The sequence below is a fragment of the Schistocerca serialis genome, unplaced genomic scaffold (genome assembly GCF_023864345.2).
Source record: "Schistocerca serialis cubense isolate TAMUIC-IGC-003099 unplaced genomic scaffold, iqSchSeri2.2 HiC_scaffold_849, whole genome shotgun sequence".
In the NCBI taxonomy this organism is placed as follows: domain Eukaryota; kingdom Metazoa; phylum Arthropoda; class Insecta; order Orthoptera; family Acrididae; genus Schistocerca; species Schistocerca serialis.
Genome location: NW_026048462.1, coordinates 9,796,224 through 9,807,224, shown reverse-complemented (window position 1 = coordinate 9,807,224; position 11,001 = coordinate 9,796,224). Strand labels below are relative to the sequence as shown.

The following is an 11,001-nucleotide window of genomic DNA, read 5'->3' as shown; positions in this document are numbered from 1 at the left end:
GAGGAACTGAAAAATTATAAGATGACACTGTTTATGATCATTCAGTGAAAGCAACATGTGGTTCTGGTGAACATTATACTTTTTTTGGCTACACAATTGCTCTACAATTTAGACACATTAATTAATCACTCTAAGAACATAACACAGCAGGCAACAAAGGATGCTGTTTGAATACAAGTGAAATAATGTAGGCCTCTACTCACAAATTTGTGAGTACAGACAAACATGTAAATGTTAGCTAGCAGATGGTACTGTACTCTGTATGTCTACATACTCTTCAATGAAACTAACATTAGTTCTAATTACTGGGTACTGAGTGTCCTCTGCACACAATTAGAGCCACAGGAAATGTTAACAGAGAAACAATATGGTACAACAATGTCAGTGTACTATCACATACCACAGTAACAATATTATGAAAAGCATAGTTGTCACTCACCATATATCAGAGATGCTGCATCACAGATAAGAACAACGAAAAGGTGGTCACAAAATAAGCTTCCTGTCAACACTACCTCTGTTAAAGCATCTCCACTATTTAGTGAGTAACAAGTATCCTTTGCATAATATTGTTATATTCCATCCTAGATTTTCCATTTATTGATTTTCTATATTATGCTACCATTGGTAGGAACCAGAAACAAACGAGTATCATTCTGACATCACATACATCTTCAGATTTCTCATCCTGTCCACCATAAACCACTGTGTCAAGAGTGTTCTCAGAGACTGTAATTACCGAGTACTTGGCAGAGGCTGCTAGGTGACACTTTCAGTCAATATGTCTATCCTACACACTCTAAAACCCGCATCATTTAGAGAAGCTGTTATTCCTAATTCTCTTGTGATGTTCACAGATCCATATGTGTTGCAACAAATTACAGGTTGTCCCACTCAAATCACTCTGATTTCAAGGACCCAGGAGAGAAAAACCACAGTAGATATGACTATGAGAAATACACCACACTTTAGAGCATCTCAAAGAATTTATATTCATTCTCAGAAGTGCTAAGTATCAATGCCAGAGTGCAGCATGGTCACAGTCACATGAAGTGAAACTGGCAACTACACAGCAATGCGCAAGCAGTAGTATGGCTTTCAGGCATATTAGTGTGCACAGAAATTACTGTGGAGTGTATGAATGTTATCCACCTGATGTGAAAGCAATTGGGAAATGGTATAGGAAGTTTCTGGCAACAGGATAGTGTTCTGAAACATACCGGTGGTGCATGTTATGGATTTTCAGAAGAGACAGTGCAGGACAACAGACAAATGTTTCTCAGAATCCCACGTAAGTCAATTCCTCAATCATCTAGGCAACTTGATATATTTCAGTCAACATTGCATCATGTAGTTCGCCAGCATCTACATATGTATGATTACAAAGTGCAAACTCTGCAACATCTGACAATGAATGCCAAACCACACTAACGACAATTTGCTACAGATATGCTACAGCATATTGATATGGATACCAGTTTTATAGGAACATGATTATAATCAGATGTGGCAATCTTTCCTCTGTCAGGATGTGTTAACAGCCATAATGTTCGGATTTGAGGTTATCTCAATCTGCACACTGTCGTTCAACATGTTTGTGACAGCCCTAAACTAAACATCTGGTGTGGGCTAATGCATGAGAGGATTGTTGAGACATTTGTCTTTGTTGAACAAAAAGTGAATGGGTCAGAGTCTCTGGACATTTTGGAGCAGTTTGTTTAGCTTCAGATACTAGACTTGTAACCCAACATCATTTTTCAACAAGACGGAGCTCCACCACATTCGTCAATGGCTGTTCTCAAGTTCCTGGGAAGGAAATTTCCCAGTCATTGGATCAGACACAGAACTCATTGTCTGGCCACCACATTCACCTGACATTATGCTGCTTGATTTCTTCATGTGGGGATTTGTGAAAGACCACGTGTGTGACTGAAGTTGTCACATTTCTACATTGCGACATCATATCACTAATTCAATTGAAACAGTAACAGAGGAAACGTTACAAAGAACTTAGTACAAAAATGCATATTGACTCTATATTCTTCATGCTGCAATTGGTTCACATGTAGAGGTGTGCTAATGATAAATAAATAAATTTTGCAAGATGCTCTACAATCTGGTGCATTTTTCATTGTAGTATCTACTGTAGTTTTTTCCCCTGGGCCTTTGAAATCAGGGAGGTGTGAGTGGGACACCCTGTAATTGGCTGTTCAGAGGATAAACTGGCTGTTTGAAATTTTGGGAAATGATTTTTACCACAGTGAAAATTTTCTTTTTTCAATGATTCCCAGCTGAAATTGCTAATCTTAACTGTGACACTTTCTCAACTGATTCCAGGTAATGCATAATGAGCTACCTTTCTTTGAACTCTGTGTGTCATTTGTCAGTGCTCTCTGGTAATGAACCAAAACCACTCAAGAATGCTCTAGAACAGTATCAACTAGTACAGTGGGACTAGTTTTACTAGTGGATTTGTTATGCTCACTGAATCTTCTGTCAGTAGAACACCATCCTTAGCACTCTTTCCTTACAACCATTTTTATATCGTTATTCTAAAGTAACCTTCTGTTTACTCTAAACACAATATATTCAGTTGAATCAACAAACCTGAACTTTTTGCCATTTATCATATTGTATTACAAAGAGATCTAGAAACATCAAATAAGAAGAAAAATTCTGAGGATGAAACCTATATTGCTAGAACCAGAGAGAGAGAGAGAGAGAGAGAGAGAGAGAGAGAGAGAGAGAGAGAGAGAGAGAGAGAGAGAGAGAGATATTGTACTTTCACCTGTAGCATCATAATGCCAATGAGCTGCATCCCCAAACTGCCATTCAGCTGGACACTGCACATATTGTACTCAATCTAGGGCTTGGTGTCCCAACTCCATTTGATACTGCTGCATTTCATGGTCAGATTTCAGTTCCTCTCTATTTGCCTCCGCTTTCTCTCACAGTTGCAACAATTAGTGATTCAACTGTATAAAGATATACACATTCAGTTAATACAGATTACTGTTATTTTTCACTGAGGTGACAAGCATACAACAGAATTGCATTCACTTCCAACAAATCATACAAGTCAGAAAACTCACATAATGTCAATGATCTGCCAACAGTAAATTCTTTACTGCTTTTCACTGTAAATATTAGGATGTAAACTACAAACTGCAGTAATGTGACAAATGTTATTACAGTTTTGACACAGAACTGAAAACCAAATAAAAAAGTGTTTTAAGTGAAGTAAACTGTACATGAGAAGTGTCCTTGTTCAAGACAGATCTGTAGCTTAGTACCAAAAATGAGTCTTACAGAAAATGAAATTCATCATTTTTGAAGACTAAAACATAGTTATATCCAAATATTTAATGGTGACACACAAATCATTACTAAACCTATTTTTCAACATAACTTCCACCAGAAGTGAGAAACCTATTATATCACTGGACAAAATTTTAATCCTTGTGTTGTAGAAGCCTGCTGACTGGGAATGGAAGCAGAATCTCAGGCTTGTTGAGCTCTTTCTTCATTGTGAAAATGCTGAACTAATGACAGGAACTTCTTGAGGTGAAAGAAATGATGAAATATGCTGGGAGTAAAATCAGGACTGTGAGTAGGTTGGTAAACCAACTCCCTGCTGAACTACTCCAGAATAGATGTTGTGTGCCAAATTTTATGTCAGTGAGCACTGTCACAGATCAACTTCATACAAGCACTGAGCATCTTGCCACTCAGATTCAGTGGCTCATTGAAATATCCATTGTTTCACAATAATGGACAGCATTACATGTTTCACTTCTATGCATCAAGTCAGTGTGCACAATGCCCTTCCTCTCCCAGAACACTGAGCGCATCAATACTATCTGCTATAACTTTATCCTGACCATTTATCTACTGTGACACCAACACATTGATTGGTACCGAGTTTCTTGGACACAGTGAGTAACCCACATCACATCTCCTGTTAAAAGCTTATTGAGAAACCTATTGCCACCATCACAGTACATCTCTCAAAGTGTCAGTGGTGTTCCCATGTCATTCAGTTTCATGATCTTATATGATGTATTTTGGCACGTGCCTGATGCACACTTCTTTCAAGAGCAAGTGCTCAGTGCCAATTTCATACATCAAGGATCGCATTATCTGGGGAGGAAGGCTGCCAAGCTCTGTAATTGTCGAGTGTCAATTTTCCATAATTCACCATCACACCGCCTCCACAATTCTGTCATGGTGGACAGTCAGTCGCAACCTCCTTCAATATGGAGACTGTTGTATGTATGCTGTTTCCACAGCACATTTTCACATTATAGTGAAAATTATTTGGATTCTTCAGTAACAGTAGCACAATGTTTTGCAACTTGTGCCCCTTAGTCACTTATAATGATGAATTTTGCATCTATTTAGTCATCATCATGTCATTAGTTTTTGATTTATACAGTGATGTCCAACTCTGAGTTTGGAAACTTGTATCTGTATGTTAACCAACTGAAGACAAGCTGGAGACCAGTGTTGTGTCAAATAATGTCAGTTTTATAGTGACTGCTAGCAGTTATTATCCGGTTCCCTAATTCTGTTTCCAGTGTGACAGTACGGCACTATACCATCATTCCTGGAGGGTCCCACAAAAACTGTAATAAACACAGCTATCACTCTCAGAGCATATACGACATTCAATTGCCACTGATGACCACCTCCCTCAACCCAAGCACATCCTACTTGACATACTGTATAGAGCAGTAAGATACACATTGATATAAGTCATAACAATTGAGATGATTTTTGTTTTCAGTTTTTTTTATTATTATGCATAAGCATCAACAAAAGTTTCTCTTATCATTTTAGGTACTGTATACCTCCTCTTCTTCCCTACACACAAAATCAAATCATTTAACTTATAACTGTATCAATACTAAATGTAAGCTTTCTTCTTGCTTCATTAGGCATATATCACTCACCTTCTCAGTTATCCATTGGCCTTTATTGTCACACTCACTAAGCGGTTTGTGGAGGGACAATGCTGGAACACGTGTTGCTTCCTCAGTTTAGCAAACTTGGAGTTAATAGTAGTAGTAGTAGTAGTAGTAGTAGTAGTAGTAGTAGTAGCCTGTAATGGCCAGCCATTTGACAACATGTGGACAATTTTCAAGCTATTATGAGGAAGAGATAACAGTCTAATTTGGTCATTTAGGTTAATTAACATTTTGAACAAATAACTGTTGGAAGACGTTTCACGCTGTTGCTTGCCTGTGGAGTTTGACAGTCCTCCTCTCCCAGCTGGGCTGTCTGCCATTGCAGGGCTTCTACAGCTCCCACACAGTTCTTCAGCACGTCTGTCACATGTTCATGCTTCTGCTGCAGCTACGGCACATTGACTTCTTCATGGCTGATACCTTCACTCAAAGTGAGCCACAGTGCATCTGACATTCAAATGCAGACATCATCTGAATCTGCAAAGAATTGGAAAAAGATACAGACACACACTAAATTTCTGAGGGGGTTTCCAAAAATCATAAACATTATCAACACAATGAAGTTACATGTGTCAAACAAAAGTTAATTTTACAGACCATCTTTCTTTCCCCACAAGCTACAGAGAGAATAAGAACAAAAGGTAGGCCACTCCACAGGAATTAAGAGTGCGAGCTCTTAATGATGGTCTACAGCTCCTGTGGTAGCTGAAAAGGGGAAGACACACCACAACAAGGGAGCTGATCAACTTGCAGACCTACCTCGAACATACATCTGAAGACCATACTCCAAATTTCATATGCCTGAGTACTGAGCACTCTCCACAAGCCAACTGGGACAGCAACACCACTCTACATAGGGTTGACTTACCAGTCCGATGCTCAAAGCTCATTGATCAACTACCTGGCCACAGGGAACCGACGGGGAAGGGGGCGGGGGTACTTCTTATCAGAGAGGTAAACGTACTAAGTGTGAAGAACTGAAATGCATGTGGTTCATGTTGGGCACCTAATCTGGCTGCGGCTCATCAAGAGCTTGGTTAATGACACTCTTTCATTATTTAAGAATGTGATATACTGCACTCATGAACAATTCAATTCTGTAATATTTCACACATAGCATGTTCTACGTCTGTATTTACAACTCCGATATTATTTTCATTACATTCACGTATGTGTTAGTGCAGAAGTATTATAAAACCATTTGTTCTCAGATGTTGATATTTCAAAGTTGCCATGTAGGATTTGTGTGGTTATTTGTGTAACTGGCAACACTGGAAATTTTATTACAATTGTCATTAGCAGTATTAATATTGATAATTTAGTTAGTAAAAAGAGTTTGGAATAAGTAAACTGAAAATAGGTTTTAAGTGGGAACAGTTTCTGTTAATATGTTAATATTTATTTATTTATTTATTGTTCTGTGGGACCTAATTAAGGAGAAGTCTCCATGGTCATGGAGCAAGTCTATACACGAAATTATGACATAATATTAGAAACAGATAAGATGAAATATAAAAAAAATATATTCAGGTGACAAGTTGTAAGTTTAAATAAAGAAAATAAACAATGCAATACTGGAATTTGCTTAATTTTTTAGCTCTTCCAGGAGCTCCTTGACAGAATAGAAGGAGTGAGCCATGAGGAAACTCTTCAGTTTAGACTTAAAAGAGTTTGGGCTACTGCTAAGATTTTTGAGTTCTTGTGGTAGCTTATTGAAAATGGATGCAGCAGAATACTGCACTCCTTTCTGCACAAGAGTCAAGGAAGTGCATTCCACATGCAGATTGGATTTCTGCCTAGTATTAACTGAGTGAGAGCTGCTAACTCTTGGGTTAGGCTAATATTGCTAACAACAAACGACATTAAAGAAAATATATACTGTGAGGGCAATGTTAGACTTCCCAGACTATTGAATAGGGGTCAACAAGAGGTTATCGAACTTACACCACATATAGCTCGAACAGCCTGTTTTTGAGCCAAAAATACCCTTTTTGAATCAGAAGAATTACCCCAACAAATAATACCAGACGATGTAAGCGTATGAAAATATGCGAAGTAGACTACTTTTTGTGTTGAAGTATCACTTATTTCAGCCACTGTTCGAATGGTAAATAAAGCAGCATTTAGTTTCTGAACAAGATCCTGGACATGGGCTTTCCACAACAGCTTACTATCTATCCGAACGCCTAGGAACTTGAACTGCTCCGTCACGCCTATAATATGCCCTTTCTGTCTGATCAAAATATCGGTTCTTGGTGAATTGTGAGTTAGAAGCTGTAAAAACTGAGTCTTACTGTGATTTAGCATCAAATTATTTTTTGCAAGCCACGAACTTATTTCATGAACTACATTATTTGTTACTGCTTCAATATTACACACAAGATCCTTCACTATCAAGCTGGTGTCATCAGCAAACAGAAATATTTTTGAATAACCTTTAATACTAGAAGGCATATCATTTATATAAATACGAAACAGCATCAGCCCCGGCACCGACCCTTGGGGAACGCCCCACTTAACAGAGCCCCATTGGGACTGAACATCACTACCACTCTCAGTATTGCGGATAATTACCTTCTGCTTTCTGTTCTTAAAGTAAGAGGTGAACCAATTGTAAGCTACTCCCCTTACTCCATAATGGTCCAACTTCAGCAGTAATATTGAAATGATTGGAGTGGCTTTATAATGTAATACCTTTTAACACATGTTGTTCATGGTAAGGAACTTTATTATGTTGGAAAATGTTGATAAAATTTGGAAAGAGTGATATTATTGTACACAGCAGTTCATTTAAATAACATGGATCAATAGTCCTAAAACCTGGAAACAACTTTTCAGACAGTAATATCACAGCACTAAGACTCAAACTGTAGCGATTTGAGAATTTCCGCGTAAATTCTAGAACCGCTCGTCCTTCTACCATTGCGAATACAGGATATTTTATAAATAAGTGTGAGAGAATGTACATACTGTGTGACATGTTTTTGTTTGCAGGCTTCAAAAGAGTCACGAACACAAGGTAGATGTGATGGTATCAAGTGTTTGCCGCTCGCACCACGGAAGCTGTATTGGAAGAAAACGAGTGTTAAAGTATCTCATGGTTTTTTTAATATCATTGACTATTGTAACAAGAAAAAAGAAGAACAGTTGAATTATTGTTAAATAAACTCACATATTGGACTAGCTAGAGGCAAGACAGGTTCATATTTTGTGTGGTTGTAGTACCAAATATATTGCAGATGTTTTTAATCAAGCCTAACACAGGAGGAGTCAGTTGACTTGCAAGTATTCTAATGCTTTGTTATTTGTGGAAGTTAAAATATATCAAGACAATTAAAAGTATTATGTGAGTATCCACTTATTTCATGAGGGGAGGGAGGTAGAGTAGGGGGAGGGGGAGATAGAGAGATAGAGAGAGAGAGAGAGAGAGAGAGAGAGAGAGAGAGAGAGAGAGAGAGAGAGAGAGAGAGAGAGAGAGAGAGAGAGAGTGTTACTAATAAAATCTGTTAACCAGCAGTACTCTTCAGAGAAGGAGGTTTCGAAGATCGAGAGAGCCAGATAGCCAGATAAGATATCCACAGAAGAAGATTGGCTGTGCAGATCAAGTAAGTCAACTGAAGTGAGACAGTTGTGAAAATTGCATGTAATGCAATTTCACACAGCTCTCCAGGTCATTTAAAAGTTAAAAAGTGTTAGAAAGTGGCAACCAGTTAAAAGGGCTTGAAAAAACAGTAATTTTGAGATTAAATCCAAGAAGAAGATACGATGTGTTGCCATAGTGACCAGGTATAGCAGGACAAGAGAACTGTTTCACAGAATTGGATTCTGCCTAAAAAATTCAAAGGGCAAAAATTAATGAACACAATAAAAGAGAAGATGTAAGGAAGATGTAATGTTAAAAGAAGAAAAAGAAGATTCCCACATATTACACTAAGAATAAATACGACGAGAATAATTCATCTAAGAAGATCTGGTGTGGGGTGTAAGTAAATCTTGCACGCATCACAGGGACGCAGACATGGGAACCAGCGTAAGTCTGATGATGCCGGCACTAGTCGGTAATCACCAGTGCTGATTCCACATATGCCTGCTGACACTGATGCTGAAAACAACATTCGATGCTACCGGTGCCAGTGCTGTTCAATGGTGCTGATTACGCATCCACTCACCAACGCAGCTAGAACTCTACACCGGGTGAGTGCAAAATAATAACTGTTTCAGTGTGAAGTTAAAGAAACTGTTGAATAATAGAGTGTTAGTATAGTTATTACACTCAGTGTAGAATTTTTTGATGATTACTAGATCTAAAGGTAAGAAGAATATGGATAATAAACAGAGAATTGGGGAAACATCAGAACCAGCCATGGCAATGAAAATGAGTAAGGAGATGACAGACTGGTCTGAGGTAGTAAAATTAATCAACACCCAAAGTGCAGATTCAGCAGCTTTAAGAAAGGACCTAAGTCTTAAATTAGACTCAATAGATACTCAATTAAATGATAAAATAGATGAAGGGTGTCTCTTTGAGAAATGAAATAAGTGCAACTTTAAGGGAAAAACTCTATGCACAGAGTTCTACTTTAAGTAGAGAAATAGACGCAGTGAATACTCAAATTATAAATTGGATGTTCAGAATAGAACTTTAGGATTGTTAAGTGTTAAAGTAGATTCACAAAGTAAAGACTTAGGTAATTTATGTGAAGCTACGGCTAATTTGAAGACTGAATTTGACACTTTAACTACTAAAGTAGAGAATTTTAAAATAGATTTGAAAGAGGAATTAACTAGTTTGTTAAGCAGTCATGTAAAGTCACAGAGTAACCACTTTTAGGATGTTAGTGTGATAGTGAATGTGATACTGAATATGAATGTGATAATGTAGAATCTGAATTTAGTGAGAAGTAAGGATCATTTCAGAATGTATGTAATGTTACATTTGTTGCTGTAAACAAAATACTGCACCTGTGAAAAACAGGGTAAGTTAATACCAATAGTCCAATAGCAAATTGCTTGCAATAACACTCTAGTAGGTACTGTGGAAAGAAACTTTCAAGAGAAATTAGAAACCTCAGACATAATTAATATGAGTAGTCTGGAGGAACAGGTAGAGGAAATAATTGACCAAAAAATTGCCGTGAGAGTAATCTGAAAACATGTCTCCTGCCTTATCCATTGAACTCAATGATACCAAGAAATGTATGGATGAATTATGGAAGGAATTCAAACATATTCAGGACAAGGTAGATAAGAGGATAACTTCTCCTAATGTGGTATTAACTAGTGAGGTAGTGATGGATTTACAATGGGGAGCCAATTCAGGGTTATCTAAGCAATTGCCTAAGTTTAAGCCAGATGGGGAAGTACATCCTACCTATTTTTTGGAAAGGTTCAACCAAGCAATGCCCAAGAACTGGGAAAATTAAAAAAAGATGGTGTTTGCTGTTGGGTATCTGTTAGGGGAAGTCTCAGAGTGGGGAATGGTAAACAACACAAACTTTTCCTCTTGTGAAGATTTTCAAAAGAAGTTTAAAGAGAAGTATTGGTCAGCAAGTGCCCAGGAAAGCTATTATCAGACTTGTGGGAACCAAAGTATTACAGTAATATGTGGGGAACAATGAGAAAGTATTTTGACTGGCATTTAACATGAGCAAAATACTTTGACAAACCAATGGAGGGAGAGGGGTTAGTTCGAATTTTAATAAGACTATTGAACATTTACCGGAGGAAGGATATATTATGTAGTGGGTGGAGAATGATTGAAGTATTATTATATTTTGTGGATGCACTTGATCCCATTAACTATGCAGGAATTTGTGGCAAGTAATAATAGAGCACAAAGTGGTAATATAGCATGCCAAGCTGGTAACCAACCGGTGATTACTAGTAATGAGGAAAAACGTAGTGAGATGTGGATACAGGGCTGGGGTCCAGTCCTACAGATACACTAGGAATCCTGGTTTATAATAAGTATCTTAATTTCTCACACAAAATACCAACAAAAGAATGGTTCTTACTGGAAGAACCAAACTTGACT

At 37.7% G+C, this 11,001-nt stretch overlaps 1 long non-coding RNA gene across 1 annotated transcript in view; it reads left to right on the top strand.

The window, feature by feature from the left end:
- LOC126452323 (uncharacterized) overlaps positions 1-8,047 on the top strand; it is a 727,731-nt gene extending 719,684 nt beyond the window's left edge. Inside the window, exon 3 of the long non-coding RNA XR_007584615.1 lies at positions 7,962-8,047. This is a non-coding gene — a long non-coding RNA (uncharacterized LOC126452323). The remainder of the gene's footprint in view (positions 1-7,961) is intronic.
- The last annotated feature ends 2,954 nt before the right edge of the window (positions 8,048-11,001 follow it).